The following is a 13,413-nucleotide window of genomic DNA, read 5'->3' as shown; positions in this document are numbered from 1 at the left end:
TGGTTCTCTGAGAGGTAGTGGGGCGACCGAATTATTTGCTTCATCTCTGAAGGCCTTGGTGTCCATTATTTTTAAGAAAATGGCGTCTTGAGCTGATGGAGCAAGTTTATTATCATGCTCAGTTTGAGCGAAGACTGACTAACCCAGCGTCTTGTCGGTTACTTTACATTTGTTAAAGCCTTGTCGTGCTTCCTTGATACACATGAAACTTGTGCAGGATTGAAAAATTGAATGGCGGCCACTCTCTAGCACATTGGTCTTGAGTGTGTTAACTGTCGGTTTGTGTACATTGCCAAGGCACACCTCTCCTATCACCACCCAGCCCAGATCCAGGCGTTGGGCAAAGGGGGCGTCGTGTGGTCCATTGACCTGCTGCCTAACCTTGTGCACCTGGAGAACATCTCTTCCTAATAGCAGGAGTATTTCTGCTTTTGGATCCAGTTCTGGGATGTGCTTGGCAATGTGGTGGAGATGTGGCTGGTGTAGCACTGCACTTGGCGTCGGGATCTCAGTGCGGTTATTCAAAGTTTCATTGCACTCTAAGAGTGGAGAGAGACAGATGACAACTTTACCATCCAGGGACTCGAGCTGGAAGCCTTCTGCCTTCCTTCCATAAGTTTCCACGCTGCCAGAGCAAGTTCTAAGGTAGTATGGGAACTGATTACTCTCAATGTTGAACAAGTCAAGGAACTCTGGTCTGACTAGTGAGCGATTGCTCTGATCGTCCAGAATTACGTAGGCTTTGATGGCCTTGTCTTTGGCTCCCTTAGGGTATACCTTAGTGAGGCAGATCTTTGAACAAGAACGGCTTGACTGAGCTTGACCGCAAACTTCTGTGCAGCTCGAGCTGACAACAGTTGTCCTGGAGTGAGCCTCTCCCTTCCCGCCGTCCTGTTGTGAGGGTGAAGGAGCTTTGTCGGTTTGCGGTAACGGGCCGGGATGCATGGCCGCATCGTTATTAGTGCTATTACATTCCGGACACTTCACGGGGATCGTGCACTCTCTGGCAAGGTGAGAGGTAGAGGAACAACATTTAAAACATATTTTTTTCTCCTTGAGAAGGGCCATTCTCTCTTCAAGGGGTTTTTTCCGGAACGTTCTGCATTTTTGAGGGGGTGGGGTTTGTTATGCAATGGACAATTCTTGCTAGGGTCATAGTTAGTTATAAAGACTTCGGTTTTACGCACTGAGACAGGTTTATTAATGTTGAAATTATTCGAAGTGGATTTAACTGGCTTGGTGTATATTGTACTGCTACCTGGACTCATGAAGCTAGGGTCGTTTCGCTTCTTCGCCTCATTGCACACAAACCTAGTGAAATACTCAAAGGGAGGAAATCGACCATCGTTCTCTTCCTTGTACTCTGAGCCAACAGACACCCACCTTTCCTGCAGCCCAAATGGAAGATTGTCCACGATTTGTCTAATCCCGTATGAAGCATCTAGGTATGATAGACCAGTTGAGTAGCCATCTTCTTTGGCGCCTTGAATCTCCATGAGTAAATCTCCGAGCTCTCTTAACTTAGTGTGGTCCTTGGCTGACACCTTAGGAAAATTTTCCAGACGTCGGAATAGTGCCGTTTCAATAATTTCAGGGGCCGCACAGCACTCCCGAAGTCTCTCCCATGCTTTGCGTAAGGCTAGCTTGGGGTTGTTAATGTACACTGAACGTATGCGTCTCACCTGTTCGCATTATTCTTTTCCCAGCCATTTTGTTATAAGATCCAACTCTTGGGTTGCTCCGAGCTGGACTCCGTGGATAGCGTTGGCGAATGAGGAGTACGATGCCCGGTAATTTTCAGGTTTATCGTCAAACTGATATAATCCTGAAGTGACGAGATCGCGTCGTGCTAAATACTGTGCCATGGGTTCAACTGCAAGTGGCTGGCTGGCTGGGGGAATATGTCGGCGGGTATATGACTGAGGGTGTACATTTGTTATGGAATTTGCTGTTCTGAATTCAGCCTTTGCCTCTCCTCTCGCCAAATCTGGTAAGTTTGGTGTCGAGAAGTATTTGTCATCAGCCCTTTCATTCTTGAATTCATCGCGGCGTTGCAAGGGTAAATTGCCTTCCTCGGGTGAATGTGATGCAGTTGGGTCTCTCTGAGACTCCTCGTGAGGTGGGATGTTAGCATACAAGTATGGAGAGGAAGAACGAATCTTCAAGTCCATTTGAGATCGGACATAGTCGCTTGTGCGTTCCAATCTGGTCTTTTCTGAAGTAGATTTTACGTCAACCAGAGCATACATTTCTTCAGCACTTTCTATTATCTCTGCTTCCACCCTGGCAGCTTCTGCTTCTCGGTGTAGCGTCAGCACTTCTAACTCTGACCTTACCTTTTCCTTACCTTTTCCAACTGGTTTTCGGCTTCTCTGGCAGCCGCTTCCTTTTGGTTTTCGGCTTCTCTGGCAGCCTTTTCCATTTGGTTTTTGGCTTCTCTGGCAACCGCTTCCTTTTTCAATTTAGCTTCTTGTTCGGCGTACAACGTTCGCACCTTGGCGGCTTCTGCCTTAGCTCTTGCTTGGGCAGCCTTATTTGTTGATGCCCTACTGCCCCTGGCGCTGGATGGCAAAGACTTGATGCTGGATCGAGTTGTCATTGCAGCACTTGAAACACCTGATAATGCTGCCTTTTCACTGTAGTGTTCTCGCTCAGGTGTAAAAGAAATCTGAACTAAACACCAAGCATAAACCAATCAATGAAGCGGTCCCAGTAAGATTAACCGGTTACTGTTCACTCTTCCACATTAACGTATGGTGAAAACTGGTGATGAAACAATACAAAATATATACAGTATTTGTTTCCTTCTTGACATCACATTTACATCATAAATACTTGCAAAAGTAAAACTACAACAACTATATTACATTAAAGTGCAACATACAGTCAGAATCTACCTACGCCATCGACTGGTTTTAAATACACTTCAACACAAACTATCCGCAACTCTTTAAATAACGAAAAACATAAACTTTATCAACCGTCATTACTTTTAACAGAATCAGCGTTAACATTTTTAATTCAACATATCGATTATCTCATGAACTAACGGCATTGCTTCACTAATGTTTCTAGTGCGTAGAAAGAAAACTTTTCTCGCGCTTATCCTGCACACATAAGCCCCCTCCTTCCAGTTTCGCCAAACCGGTATTTTCCCAACAAGACGCGGCGAAACCGGGTCTGACGTCATCGCATGCCGCGATATATCGCAGACAACGAATTTACTTTAAACAATCTTAACTTTAACTAGAAAGCGATAACAAGCGAATTACTAAAGCGAAAATATAATAAACTAAACAAATGCCTTAAAGGCAGCACAGACATGTTCAACATAGAGTAATGTCGTTCAAAGTGGATCTGCTCTGTAGCTGTTACGTGAATAATGAAGTGGATGGCGAGGAAATTATTAGCCTTCCAGAATTTATCATGGAATCCATTATTCCTGTTGCATGCGAAGATATCCAGCTCGTCCCGGAAGGATAAAGAAACGAGGCCAAATCGACCAAATTGAATTTCTAGCCCAACTAGATTTATGGATGTCACTAATCAAATTGAGTACAGTCGGTTTGTTCAACTTTCCAACCATCTCTAGTCCCTTCTTCTAGGTAACCACTGCTTCATACCAAAGTGCAATCAACGACACATTATACCAACGAAGAAACAGAAACTGCCCGAGACATAACGTTGACTTATTCCTTCTTGTTCATCAGCGACATTCCCTTGTGCACCCCAACACTATCATAGCGTTCACTTCCATTCAGATCTACAGCCACCCCCTACCCAAATTCCTCATGCCCTTAATATTTTAGTTGGGCCGTTTATCTTGTTCGAGGCATGAGTTTCGTATATGCACTGCGATATATTTTCCACCTCGGTCTCACACTTCGCTGAAAGAGAATCAAACATTTTATTGATATCACCAAATGAGGCCAATGATGCGAATTTTACTGCGGTTCAGCAGTCTCATGTGCAGCCCCTTGTCCACAGACTCTCCTTTGTCCGTCCTGCCTGTTCTTTCTTCAAAGAATTCCAAGAGATTTGTCACTCAAGATTTCCAGTAACGAAACCATGCTGACTTCGGCTCATATTTTCATGTACCCGAAACCTCGTCGTTAATAATAGTCTATCATCTTTTTAAACAATAAATTCAGGCATCATGGACTGAAAGTATATGCTTTAATATCGGGGGGACGGGGAGAGGAACTTTGAAAGGAGATTTACGGAGCAGATTGTTATAATATTGTAGTAAATGTCAGCACCCTACTGCCAGAGGAAGAGGTGGAAACGGATACGATGGCAGCTTTTAAGTGGCAACGTGGGAACCTAATCAGGCTGGACATGGGTGGGAGGTTATAGATCATGTACACACAGATGTGAAATGTTAAATTTGGGAGGATTGGTATATTGGTAAGGTGCCATATTGCTCACACATGTATCGGGGTACAGTGAAAAGCTTGTCTACCGTACATACACATCTATTCATTGAAAAGTTGCATTGAAGTAGTACAAGGTGAAAACAACAATAGAGTGCAGAGTAGTGTTGTGATACAGTATCGAGAAAGTGCAGTACAGGTAGATTGTGTAATGTCTATCGAGGTAGGTTGTGAAATAAAACGACATATTATCCTTGTCAAGTATAGGGCTTATAACAGCAAGATAAACGTGCCCGTACATGAGACTCGGGTCATCTTTGGGATCATTCTGCTGAATCTTCGTCTGACTTCGTCCATATTGATTATTTTCAAACACAAATAACACGTTCTGAAGTTTACGTTTCGTGCTAAATGAATAACCCAATATTTATGCACCTGATTCGACAAACGTACATTAACCTCGTATTTGAGATTCACGAACTTTTCTCAATTACCTGACAGACTCACCGCATCCTTTTAGAACTTACTCATGTTTTATGCTCCCTGGTTCTGTCACTTCCTACCTACATCCATGACACTTCACATGCTCTTGATCTTTTCAATGGTCTCAAGTTTCATGACCTGAGCATCTTATTTTCTCCATGGATGTCCAATCCCGATAAACCTCCCATCCCTAGCAGGAAGACTTCAAAGCTCCCAGTTTCTTTCTGGCCAACAGGCCCAACCAGTTCTCCTCCACCACCACTCAACTCCGTCTGGCGTAACGTCCTCACGCTCAATAATTTCTCCTTTGACTCTTCCCACTTCCTTCAAAGAAAGGTGCAGCCACGGGTACTCGCATGGGTCCCAGCTATGTCTGCCCTTTTGTCAGCTATGTGGAACAGTCTATGTTCCAGGCCTACACTGGTGTCATTCCTCAACTTTTCCTTGGCTACATCGACGACTGCATTGGTGCTGTTTCTCACAACCGTGTGGAGCTCGTTGCTTCATCATCTTTGCCTCCCACACGGCCTTCAAATATATCTAGTCCATTTCCGACACATCCCTCCCTTTTCTCGATCTCTGTCTCTACCTCTGCAGACAGTTTATCTGCTGATGTCTATTTAAAACATAATGACTCCCACAGCTACCTGGACTATACCTTTTCCACACCCTTTTACTTGTAACAACGCCATTCCCTTCCATCAGTTCCCCCCGTTTCTGCCGCATCTGCTCTCGGGATGAGGCTTTTCATTCCAGAACAAAGGCGAAGTCCTCCTTCTTCAAAGAAACGTGCTTCTCTTCCTGGGCCAGCAAAACTGCCCTCAACTGCATCTTTTCTATTTTGCGCACACCTCATCCGCACGCCAGTCCACTAGGGTTAGGGTTCCTCTTGTTCTGAACTCTCACTCCAAAAGCGTCCTCCCTCATTACCATTCAGTTCCCCAAGCAAACCTTCCGGCTGAGGTGACACTTCTCCTTTGAGTCTGTTGGATCATCTACTATATCCGGTGCTCCCAGTGAAACCTCCTGTGTGTATATGAGACCCGACGTAGAATGGGCGACCACTTAGAAAGTGCAGGATCTCCCAGTGGTCACCCATTTTAATTCCTCTTTCAACTCCCACTCCCATTCCGACATGTCAGTGCATGACCTACTCTTCTGACGCATTAAGGCCAGACTCGCGTTGGAGGAGCAACACATTATATTCGTGTGGGTAGCCTACAACCTGATGGAATGAACATCGAATTTTCGAATTTCCTGCGATGCCCGCCCCTGCCCTTCACCATTCCCTAATCACATTTCTTTCTCCCCTTATCTCCTTACCTGCCCATTACTTCCCTGGAATGCTCCTCCTCATTTCTTTCTTCCATGGCCTTCTGACATCTCCTACAGATTCCACATTCCTTCTTCAGCACTGTGTCTCTTTCACCAATCAACTTCCCAGCTCCTTACTTCATCATTCTCCCACTGCTGATTTACCTTTCACCCATGATTCTTCCTCCCCTCTCCCCACCTTCTAACTCTGACTCTTCATCTTTTCTTCTCAAGACCCGATGAAGGGTCTCAGCCCAAAACGTCGACTGTACTCTTTTCCATAGATGTTGCCGGGCTCCAGCATTTTATGTGTATTGCTTGCATTTCCAGCATCTGCAGATTTTCTCGTGTTTCTTCGACTTTGAATCCTTTATGCCTGATTGTCTCTGCTTGCACTAGCTCTATTTTTGCACTTTGCGTTGCGGGAATCTCATTTGGTGTCATGGTGATTTTATGCTCTGCTTGTATCTATTACGTTTAGTCAATTTGCAGCAATTAAATTAGCACGGGATATTCAATGTCTTGCATTGCAGTTGTTCTCTTTTAGTGTTACTGATTCCCCTGGGCACCTGGGTCGTGTGATTGGTCCTGAATTCCTTGGTACTCCAGAGTGTATTTCAGGGGCTCAGACCTCTTTCCTCGGTCGTTGTGAAACCTTCCCTGTTGAAAGTCTGACCGAGTTCGGTTCTATACCATAAGGGATTTCAGTTCTCCGGCATTCGATATAATTTCCCTAAGTTTTTTCTATTTCTGAAATAAATATTTTCTTTAGCTAAAAAATGCCGAATTCTCTGTGATTCCTGCACTTGAGTTTGCTGGTGACCCTGAAACCCAGAGTCGTGGGGTTGGGGTGGTGTGGCGGAGTGTTAGGAAGAGAGAATGCGGGGCGCAGAGACTCGGGAGTTGAGTATGTCGGTACTTCCCAGGGATGGAGTGTGGGCAGGCAAGGTGACGTCCCAGAAACGGAGGTGAAGTGGTGGGTAAGAAGTGGTCGTCTCAGAAACAGTAATAGTGACTGCCCAGAGGCGGCAATCCGCGAGGCGGGAGAGGTGGACCAGGGATGGAGACGTCCAAGAGAGGGCGGACAACGGGCGTCGATTGACCAGGGCAGAGGAGAAGAGGTCGAAGGAGGGCGTCCCAAAGACGGGAAGGAAGGTTCATTCCAGAAACGGATTTCAAAGGGGGCGTCCCAGAATAGGGAGAATGAGGGAAGAGAAGAGGGCATCCCAGATGAGGGGCGGGCGGGTATTGTGCTCTGCAGGCTTACTAATCTGTCTACATGCAATTTGTTTCGAGTAATTTAGGTGGAACTCGTTACTGATCCCTGCCTTGCAAAACTCGCCAGTCAGAATAACACTCCTCCACCAATACGCGCATCCCGGTTCTCGAACAGCCTGTGGTTAGGCACCTTGTGGAAATCTTTCTAAACATCCACTCATCAAACATCGTCGTCAACTCCTCAAAATCTCAATCTAGTTTCTCAGACGTGAAATGTACCCTGAAATGTATGTCGACGTTCCCCTAATATGTCGATGTCCTTCCAGATGAGAGTGGTGCTCTCTAATAATCGTTTCCCATAATATTCCTGCAGCTTCTGTCAGGCTGCATGGTCAATCATTTTCTCTTTTATGAACCGTTGCTACTTTTTTACACAGAAGAAAAGACGAGTTGTTTTCCTGTCCACTGTACTGTTACTTAGATTAAGTTCTTGTCTTCTTCCTGAGTTCCGATGGAGAAATCAGACTCAGCATTAACCGAAATTTTCATATTCTGTTTTGAATCTCCATTTGGAGATCAGAAAATATAACAAGCTTAAAGGAGAGCCTGTAAATCCCCAACACTCAGGAATAGTACGACTCCTCCCACTTTGTGGAGGGAAAAGTGTTGTTCCTAGGCTATCTCTGTACCCTCGTTGTCAATATAACTTTTAAGCTATGTGCGTCAATACTTTCAGGTTATGTGGTAGATGATTTAAAACGTTTTGCCAAATTTTTTCACAGAAAGATCTGTGCCATAGCTATCTGATGATACTCACATTATTTCAGCAAGTTTTGGAAATCTCCAGCAAATCGGTTCATGGCCTGTTAAACCTCTGTTAATTAGTACGTGGATGTCATTTCAACCACTTTTGCCATATCGACCCAGGGAAAAAAAACCTTGAAATTGTGGGGGTCCCTCAACTAATGGGGGAATAGAATAATTCCGGGTGAAATCGGAAATTGGGGTTCCAATAAACTTGATCTTGGGGAAAGGGTATATGGGGAAAGAGTAGACAAACCAAGCAGAGAATAAGGAAAAGTGCCAAAAAGTTTTTCCCCGCTGTCTCTGTCTCTGTGGCTATGCGTCTAACTCTCTCTCTCTCTCTCTCTCTCTCTCTCTCTCTCTCTCTCTCTCTCTCTCTCTCTCTGCTGTGAGTGTCTCACTCTCTGTGTCTGCTTCTGTATCTGTATCTATCTCTGTTTCTGTTCCTGCTCCCGTCTCCCTGTCCCTCTACTTGCCCAGTCCCTGACCCTATAAATGCAAGCAGGCTTCATCCAAAGATTTTTGGTGAGAGAAGAACTGAGGATCATGGTGTAAAGGTCAAAAGTTAAATATTCAGAGGTACTCTGAGGGGAAAGTTCTTCACTCGCAATGTGGGAAAGTGTAGAGTAAAGTGCCAAACAGGTGTTGATTGCGGGTTCGATTGCAACATTTCAGAGAAACTTCGATAAATACATGGAAGGCCGAGCTATGGTGGGCAATATTGCAGGTGCAGATCGATTGGACTATGTGAAATAGCAATTCGCCACGGACTTTGTGAACCGCTTTCTGTGGAGTAGTGCTCTACGATTCTATGATCCAATGAATTTTCTATCTAGATATCATGTGAACAAAAGATATTCACTGCATCTCCTTATGTAACAATAATAAACCAAAAAAACGAATTAAGTCGAATTTTGATAGTAGTCAATGCACGTTTGGAAAATATCAAAGCAAAGGGATGAGCAATGGTAACCAACAAAACTTCCTGTGTTTCGGCCGCAGACGTTCGTGGAGGGTTTGAGTAAAATCCACGGGAAGTTCTGCGGAGTGATCATTCTGGTTTTTGAACCGTTGCTTCAGAGTTCCAGAGACTCACGTTCAATCTTGTGCCTAGGCAATGTCAGTGTGGAGTTTCTACGTCCCTCCTGTGGCCGCGTGGGCATTTGCCAATTGAATCAGTTACCTTCCACATCTGAAAGCGTCCGAATGTTACTGATCCACTGTACACTAGATCGTGTGTGAATAGCAAAATCCGGGGAATTGATTGAATATGGGAAGAACCGGATTTATGTCGGATGAGTGTGATCGACCGGCTGATCGTCGACACGGACTCAATGGGTCTCGGACTGCCCCGGAGACATTTTTAGAAGTGGTGCCTCAAGAAGGTGGCATTCATCACAAAGGAGCCTCACGACTCGAGACATGCCCACTTCATATACTACCGTCTGGGCGGAGGGACAGGTGCCTGAAGACGCAAACACGGAGATTCAGAAATGACCCATCGACCAGTGAACAATTGTTCCTTATTCATTTTTTGCTATTTAGTTTTTAATTCTGCTTTATTTGAATGTAATCTTATGCTTTTGAACTGTACTGCTGTCGTATAACAATTCTCGTGACATAGTACTCAGTGACAATAAAGCTGATCTTTATTCTGACTTCTGATGATGGAAATATGCTAAAGGATACCAGTGTTTTATTGATTTCATCAGTCGACTAAATGGATTAACACAGTCCTCAGCTGCTCCCTGAACCTGACTTGAGTCACAGCATAAATGCAGGTGTTTGTGCAGCAACTGAGAAGTTGGAGCATGAATCCTATTTCCGACACAGAAGAAGGAAGGAACAACGAATAACATCCTAACTTATGCATTCGGCTCCACATTGAATACAAAATACCGCCCATAACACAATGAAATTACCGGAGATAAATAATAACAACACTATCGATTTCTTCCGGCTCTCGATCACGGGATCTCTGTGGTTCTTTTCGCTTTTCTGGCCCTGGAGTCCCCTTCGGCCTCGACTGGCCACGAAAATGTATCTGACTGTTAAAGGATTGAAGAGAAAAATCGCAACAAATGGGATACAGGGGTTGAGAATATAATAAAGGAACATAGTTATTGTCCAGGTTACTGAAATCACAGCACAGACATCCATGTAACAAAACCAAGGAGCATTTTTCAATCTGTTCCAAGGTTTGTACATGAAATACCAGAACACATTCTTCAGACCGCTCAGTAGAATCACTGATTCCAGTATATCAGTCGCGCTCTTCTCTGTGCAACACCTGGCTTTCAGCTTTTGGCAACAAATCGGTGAACGTGACCGTGAACCAGGTGGAGCAGTCCGTAACTGCGTGAAGCACGACGACGTGAATGTTGCACACAGGGATGTAAATTACAAATCTCAAATGGAATCTGCCTCAGTATCAAATCAAATATTACGACCAGCACCGCCATGGCCAGCAGGGAGCGGGTAACGCAACTGGAGAGACCGCATTTTCTCCGAGACAGGTCAACAACCGTCACCAGGCTAAGTGTGAGAATAACGAATACGAATACCTTAACATGTTAGTCGAACAACGTCTTACCGAGACCGCACCTGGAGCTCTATGTCCAGTTTCGTCACGCTGTTTTCGGAAAGACGTTGTTAACTTGAAAGTGAAAAGATTTTGCCAGGACTGTGGTTCGTCTTTCTTTTTAAGAAAGGTGGACCATAGTAGAATAAGGGGTGTCCTTATAGGGTTTTGTAACATAGTGAAAAGCAGAGATCGTGTGTATCACAGCTGTTTCTTCACAAGGGTAGGGCAGACCATAACTAGGGAGAGGCAAAGTTTCAAAATGAGAGGGAAAAACTAAGAGGGAATAGAAGGTGAGCTTCTTCACAGAGAGGGCTATGAGTACGTAGAATGAGCTGCCAGAGGAAGTGCTGAACGCAGGTGGAACGGTGTCTTTTAATAAGTACTTGGATAGACACGGGCAGGGCATGCTTATGCGGAGAGATATGAGCCAAAGGCAAGATAAAAGGTCTAGCTTGTTGGGAATTCTAGGACTACTGTCTTGGACCAAGGGTTTCAAATCAGGGCTGTGTCGCTCAGTGACCAAATGACGGTAAACTTGTGTCTTGAAATGATCGCACATACTGCAATTGAATGAACAGTAGGAGTACACGCAAATAGACCAGAGCCGTTGAATTACCGCGGCAAGGAAAACTCACTGATTCTCCGTGTGACGGACAGTTCTCTTCAAAGACGCATGTGGAAATAAACCAGTTGAACAAAACGGTGGAAACAGAAAGAATTCTTGAAAACAACTTTTAATTTGACAATAATTCATACAGTACTATTTGGCCCAATCAAGGGATGGCAGCAATTTGACATGAACATCTTAGACACTGTTAAGTGACAACATTCCGTCTCCACCTCCCAACCTTTTCGATAGTCTTGAACGGCTACACAATTCTTTGACAGAAGACGTTTGCACCTCTAAACACATTCGCTCACATAATGAAAATGACCTTGTGCAACAAAGCTGCTGCCTAACATATGAAGTGGCTCTTTAGTTTTTAGTCTATGCTCTATATATCAATTACTCACAGCGTGTTCATCTTCTTTTTCCGGCCTTTGTTTCACGATCAATAATTGGACATAAGGAAAGCAAAATAAACAAAAGTAGAGTATTTGATGCCAACCTCTGAAACTCACATTGAGAATGCAGATTTCTGTTCTGAGTTCCCTAGCGGCGGAGCAGTTATATAAGACAATACCAGTAGCAAATTACAATGCGTGAAGAGAGCCATTCGGGAGCTAACATGGGATGCATATTTATCTATAATTTGTCTTTGGTGGCTCAAGTTAAACGACGGCTCTGCCGACTTACTGGGAAATCCAACAACAGTCAAAGCAGAATAATATACTTTCTGAATTATTCCAATGACCGCAAGTTTCTTCCACTCAAAAGACATTTCCATGTTACAGGACAACCTTGAATTTTTGTTGTCGTTGTCGTTTCGAATGTGCAATCCTCTCGTGTCCGGGCAATATGCTGGCAGGGAAGTCTGCTAAGGCTATTGGGGATAGTTTAAACTAAAATTGCACGGCGGTGGGAACGGAAATGAAAAGATGGAGGAATGTGCTCTTGGCTCACAAATAGCCAAAGCTTGGAGGCAGTACGAGAGAGAGCATAGGTAGGTGACAGAGAAGGGCTGCGCTCAGACCGATGTTTTGAGATGTGTCCATTATAATGCAAGAAGCATCAAGAACACTGTGGATGAGCTGAGAACGTGGATCAGTACTTGGAACTATGATGCAGTGGTCATTACAAAGACTTAGATGGTTCAGGGGCAGGAATGGTTACTTAGAGTACAGAGTGCCAGGCTTTAGATGTTTCAGAAAAGACAGGGAGAAAGTCGAAATAGATGGAGGCGTGGCATAGCTGATCAGAATTAGTGTCACGGCTTCTGAAAAGGAGGAAGTCATGGAGGTATTCTCTAATGAGTCGCTGTGGGTGGAAGTTAGAAACAGGAAGGGATCAAAAATTCTTATGGGTACCGTTTATAGACCACCCAATAGTGACAGCGACATAGAGGAGCAGGTAGGGAGACACATTCTGGAAAAGTATAATAATAACAGGCTCGTTGAGGTGGGAGATTTTAATTTCCCAAATTTTGATTGATATCTCTCTAGAGCAAGGTGTTTAGATGGAGTGGAGTTTGTTTGGTGTGATCAGGAAGGTTTGCTGGCACAATAAGTAGATAAGCCGACAGGATGAGATGCTGTACTTGATCTGGAGTTGGGAAATGATCCTAGTCAGCTGTCAGATCTCTCAGTGGGAGATGATTTTGGACCTAATGATCACAATGCTATCACAATGCTATATGCTTGAGCATATAGACATTAAGAAAGACAATGTGCTGGAGCTTTTGGAAAACATCAAGTTGAATAAGTCTCCGGGGCCGTTTTAGAAGTACCCCAGGCTACTGTAGGAAGCGAGGTGGGAGATTGCTGAGCCTTTGGCAATGATCTTTGCATCTTTAATGAGGATGGAAGAGGTTTCTGAGGTGGGTTGCAGATGTTATTCCCATCTTCAAGAAAGGGAGTCAAGATAGCCCAGGAAATTATAGACCAGTGAATCTTACTTCAATGGTTGTTAAGCTGATTGAAAAGATCTTGAGAGGCAGGATTGATGAACATTTGGAGAGACATAACATGATCAGGAAT

This window comes from Hemitrygon akajei, chromosome 5 (assembly GCF_048418815.1).
Source record: "Hemitrygon akajei chromosome 5, sHemAka1.3, whole genome shotgun sequence".
Taxonomy (NCBI): domain Eukaryota; kingdom Metazoa; phylum Chordata; class Chondrichthyes; order Myliobatiformes; family Dasyatidae; genus Hemitrygon; species Hemitrygon akajei.
The sequence above is the reverse complement of the archived record's forward strand: the minus strand, read 5'-3'. Positions refer to the sequence as shown.